Raw genomic sequence first — 6,000 nt, 5'->3', positions numbered from 1 at the left:
AGGTCGAGGGTTCAGCATCGTGTCCGACACTCCGGAGATGCAAAGACTCAGAAGGACTCAGGAGCAGATCAGCAACGTATGAACACACACACGATACACACCAAGCTACTGTTTGTCGCTCTGTATATGAGAGTGTGTGTGTGTATGTGTGAGGATGCACTCTGGTCGGTGAGCACAGTCTCTTACACGCACACACACAAACACAAAATGTCTACATCATCAAGCCCTGCAGCGTTTTGACGTCAGCTGTTTGAAGAGGAGCATCTTCTACAACCATTAGTGTAAGTGATCACGACTTCTATTTACTGAATGTAGGCAAAGTAGGTTACATTATGAATGTTTCTGAAAGGCAACAGAAGAAGAAGAAGAAAGGTTTCTGGGAGAGAACAGACGCAAAGGGGAGCGTGAAGGGCCAGAGGAGGAGAACGATAATACACGAGTAACAAGACAAGCTAGTAAACAGGGAGGACGGAGTTACTGCTAGAAGTTTGTGGATGTTTGAATGTTGTAGAATCAATTGAATGAAGTTTGAATTTATTACCAGTAAAGATTAAAAACTATTGAGTGTTTTTACACTAAACGAATGATTTCAGTCCAGAAAGTAGTTTGTCAGAAATGCAGAAGTTACAACTGTTGTGATGTTGAATCATTTAAAATCAACATTTAATGAACTTTATTTTTTGTGATTGTTTTCTTTTTGTGGTGTGTGAGAGAGAGTGTGTGTGTTTGTGCGCACAGATGTTCTACAGATGTGTCCTGATGACCAGACGACGCTCAGTGGATGATGCTGAGGTCTGTTTGTTTCCTTCCTGTAGTCGTTTTCTGTCTCTTTTTTTACGTCAGTCTGATTGTTTTACGTTTGTATTCCTGCTTTTATAAAACATGTAAAACCAGCAGTCTTGGAGAAATTTTAGAAATTGGTCATGAAGTTAGGATCATGCACTTCTGCCCCTAAAAAGCAAAGATCATCGTGCACTGCTGCATCTACAGTTTATCACGCTGCATCTCCTCCACCGATTCAAAATATTCAAAACCATTCAAACCATTCAAATATGAGCTTAAACAGTACATGTGTTTATACTTAATAAAGTATAAAACATGTACTCTGACTTGACATCTCTCTTTATCTCAAATATATGTTAGCATATAAATTATATATAGTCTTTGAAGACTGGTGGACTCTTTGCCTTTGTGTTGTTCTAGACATTTTCTTGAGTTTTGTCGTTAGTGGGGTAGTGAAGTGAACTTTTTGTGCTTTTGTGGATCACTGGGAAAAGTCAGTGTGGAGTTTGTTTGGTTTCATGTAAGTGGAGCAAACTAGGAATTGGGAAAATGTGGAAAAGGGATTCCTCTCTACTTTCTATTTGCAGAGCTGACCTTTGTGATTTTGGTTTGTATATTATTAGATCTTGGATGGTTTGTATGGTCGATTTATTGGAACTCCATTGTATTTATTCCATGTTTTATCCTGGAAATCGGGGGTTGTGGGATTACTTAATTACTGAATCTGTGGAGTCTGAGTCTTTTGGGTCCATCGTTTTGTGCAGATTTGCTCAGTTTGAAACAAGTGAATGCAAAAACTCTCACTAAAAACCCAAAACAATCATTTGAAATGTAACATATAGAAACATTTGCATGTAACAAAACCCAACTTTACTCTTTGCAGGCTGCCAGTGACCTGCTAGGTGTTGAGAGGTTAAACAGCATTCAGTAAAAACTGACATGTGTGCAAAAACTTATCAGATTGATTTATATTCAGTGTCATTTTCTGACCTGTTTCCAACTGTCTGACTGACAGTAGATGGTTGAGACGTGTCGTCTGTTGGGAAACCTGCTCACTGTGCAGAGGAAAACCCCGCAGATTCCCTGATGTAGAATCTGCCCGGGCTCAGGCCAGTTTAACCATGTATGAATCCTGGCATGTGGTTTAGGTCCAACACTGGTTATAAACAATTTGACTTTATTAGAAAAGAAAAACATAGTTAATTTGTTTGTGTGTTGGAAGTGTAAAGGTGAGGTATGCCCGCCCTCGGCCCATCACAGGACTAACACACGTGTGAGCAGCGTGACCCTCACGTTATCCAGCACACGTGAGAAACTTGGGAAACAGTTCAGTCGTATAAAAATGAGATTGAACAATGTTGGACTGAGTTAATCGTACGCTGACATATTTAGCCGTTTCTTTTCCCTCGTCTCTTCTGGGTTCTTCATTTCCAGCCTGTCGATCTTGGGCTCCGCCTCTGTTTACCTGACCGAGTGATCGCGTTATTCCGCTCCGTTAGCACAAACTCTCCCTCCTCTCTCGCTCTGCTTTAATTAGGACGCACACATTGGCTCTCTCGCTCAATTGCTGTGACCTTTAACAGCAGACCTTTTATTACTCAGCTCTTTTCAAGGTTGACTTGGCAAAAGAAAGATGAGGGGGATAAGTGTGAGGAAGAGGAGGTGGACGAAGACGGAGAGAAGCAGTTTGAGTTGAATATGATCAGCAGCTCGTGTTTTATTAGGAAAAATGTTTCATGCTAACCGCTCGGACACGCTGACGGGTGTCGTAGTTCGTCGTCTGTCCTTGAGTCTCATTGCTATGCTGTGGGAATCCAGATGATGTTAACGATGTAGCTGCGGTGATCAAAATGAGAACTTTTTATGTTCCTCACGTCAGGCTTCAATCTGCTCTTAGAAGTGTGTCTGTCGTATGGCTGAGGTTTGAAATTCTTCCTCAGCTTCCCTCGGTTTTTATTACCCGCTCTGATGCTGCTGTCACCTAACGAAGAGTAATTGTCATCGAAGGCGGCGCGAGCGTCTGTTTTGGAATTCATTCATTCCCTGATGGAGATCCTGTCACTCCTGGAGTTCTGACGAGCTGAAACTTTATGACCCTGCCTTCGGTCCACCCTGTAGCTTAAATACAGCTCCCCCCTGTGGGATCGGGCACCAGCGCGTTAGCAGGAAATCATCACATCTAAAAGTGGTGAGTTGGACCTGCTGCGTATCACTTGCTTCATCACACCCCTCCAGCACCCTGCCACCAGCTGACAGCCTCTAATCACCACCTGGCCATTTTTAGAGAAGCTCCATAAGTTTGTCACACAGGTCGTCACACCTCCCACATCCAGCATGTTCCACTCAGGCTTCACGTCTCAGCCCCGACTGCCACCCCTCGGCTTCAGGTTTCACCTCATATTCAGTCTGAGACCTGTGTTAAATTAATAAGTGACTTTTACATGTAAGAAACCATCAGCTTTGACTTGATGACTTGCTTTCCTAACCCTTTCCCTAAAGATGGAGGCTTGGATGGAGCGCTGAGAGAGGCGGAGACGGGGAGGAGGGGGGGGTCGCATTTCATTTGAAATGAAGGAAGTGAGATTTAGTGCAGAGTGGAGGCTGACTGGGTAAAAGAAGATGATTAGACTAAAGTAGTGAGACAGCACTGACATACGTGGGAGAGTGGAAGTGATGTAACGAACAGAGATTAACCTCGACCCTGCTGTCCTCCGTGCCGTTATTATGTTCAACATAACAGGTGATATTAATAATCTGCAGCTATTTATACAGAAGGATAGAAAAAGCCTGATTATTGCTCAGTTTAATCTTCAACATCGTGCTGTAAAGCAAGTCCAGTGGTGTTAAGATGAGTCCGTTTATTTTACAAGTGTGTTAAAAACTCTAAATGTCAAAATCAGAACTCAGTTTGGTTTAAAAGCCAAAGAATGAAAATATTTTTTAAAGGATTTAAAAATGTTCATAAAGGGGACGTCCATCCCAACATTTAGGAGAAACTGCTGTGCAGTTTCACCTCTGTGGTGCATCAGCTCAGCTCTGTAGTGTAGAGGGAACAAAAGAAACACCTATAAAGTCTGAAATCATTGGAAACTGTCAGACGCCACCAGGGTGACATCTGGCCTTGCTTGTGTGTCCCAGCAGAGTTCGGTGCAGCTTCAAAAAAACTGAGCGACAGCAGACTGGCACCTGGATGAAGACCATTACAATAGTACTGGGAGAGCTGGGATGAATTCAAGGCATGCTGAATGAGAGCTTCCCCTCCATCAGTGCTTTAACGTCCACGAAAGTCATTTTTTAAACACTGTGTTGTCAGCGATCACTCGCAGGTTCTTTGCAAGCAACAGATCCTTAAAGAGTCAACAACAACAACAATCTTTATTTATAGAGCACATTTAAAAGCCTTGGGCATACCAAAGTGCTTTACATAAAACAATAAAAGGTTCAAACATTGATAAAGGATAAATAAAAATAACGAGTTATGTTCATAGATAAAAGCTACCAATAAGAATGACTACAGCACACGGGTAATAGCAAGATAAAAGCTGTACCACCATAATAAAAACACCAATAGAAAGATAGGAGGGAATTAATACAAGAGGTCAATAGGTCACAGCAACCAAACAAACAAACAAACAAACCAGCAATTAAAAGGTGGAGAAGGCAAGTTTAAAGAGATATGTTTTAAGCTGTGATTTAAAAGAATGAATAGAATCAGATGCCCGGATGCCAATCGGGAGATTGTTCCACAGCACAGGTGCGACAAGAGCAAACGATCGATCACCTCTAGTCTTAAGTCGAGATCTGGGCTGAGCCAGCAGTAACTGTGACGATGACCTTAAAGCCCTAGCAGGAGCATAAGGGTTTAAAAGGTCCTTAAGGTAGCTGGGTGCAGTGTTGTTAGTAATTTTAAAAGTAAACAACAAAATTTTAAATTGAATACGATATTTGACAGGCAACCAGTGCAGATCGGCAAGGACAGGAGTAATGTGGGCAAACTTTTAGTTAGAATGCGAGCTGCAGCATTCTGAACTGTCTGTAATCTCTGTAAAAGGGAAGAGTGGAGACCACAATAAAGTGAATTACAATAGTCTAGCCTCGACGTTACAAAGGCGTGGATGAGCTTTTCGAGATCTTTATGCGGGATATAGCGCCTAGCCCTAGAGATAAGACGAAGCTGGTAAAAACTAGATCTGACAACAGCAGACACTTGTTTGTCAAGTGAAAAGGAGCTGTCAAATAAGACACCCAGATTCCTGACAGTATCAGAGAGAGAACAACTAAGAAAACCAAAGGCATCCCGGAGTTTGGCACGAAGGGCATTACTACCAAAAATCATAATCTCGGTTTTCTTCTCATTAAGGATAAGAGAATTCGACAACAACCACTTCTTGGCAGTCGAGTCGAGGTCAGAGCATCCGGAAATAACACAGCTGGTTTTCTGTTTGCTTAATTGAGAAAGAGCGATGTCATCCACACATCACAGTGCAGGCTCATTAGAAGGAAAAACATCATCTGCAAAAAGCTCCAGATGAGACGCGCTTCAGCTTCAAAGCGCTGGTATGGCATAGTTTCCACTGTCAGTAACAGCAGCAGGATCTGAGTTTATCTGTAGTGCAGTACAGTATTCCATTAAAAATTAAACTGTTGAAAACCTGAAGAGAAATGTGTTGTTTCTGCTGAGCTGTGGCTGGCAGCAGCACTGGTTCACATCAGGACGAGATCACAGGGCCTCTCCCAGGAAAAGCTTTGTGTTTCAGAATTCATTAACAAGATCTGAGGAAAGACACAGAGAGAGAGAGAGCTGGTCAGTGAGGAGGCTTTCTTTTCTTTCTTTTACCACCTATAAAAACTCCAAATTCAGCTTCAAGAAGAGACCAAAGCAGCTCGTTCCCAGAGAGTCGTGTTTGCTGTGATTCTGGGTGAGGCTGTGATGGCTGCAGGCCCAAAGTCAGCCAGGACTCAGCTGTTTCTCAGGCCACTGAACCACTGATTTACTGTTTGACCCCTGATGGGTTTGGATCTCTGTGAGTGCTGGTGAGCACAGAAATATCAAGTAGAAGGATAAATATTATGAGTATTAATGAGAAAGTGCCCCAAGACGATGGTATCACCAGTTATGAAAGCATGCTGGTCTGTAACAGAAGTCAGCAATGCATTTTCTTGCCAACATTATTCAGTTGTCATGGTAACTGATGTATTTATATATATTTCTTTTTT

This window comes from Maylandia zebra, linkage group LG9 (genome assembly GCF_041146795.1).
Source record: "Maylandia zebra isolate NMK-2024a linkage group LG9, Mzebra_GT3a, whole genome shotgun sequence".
Taxonomy (NCBI): domain Eukaryota; kingdom Metazoa; phylum Chordata; class Actinopteri; order Cichliformes; family Cichlidae; genus Maylandia; species Maylandia zebra.
This window is presented reverse-complemented; position numbering follows the sequence as displayed.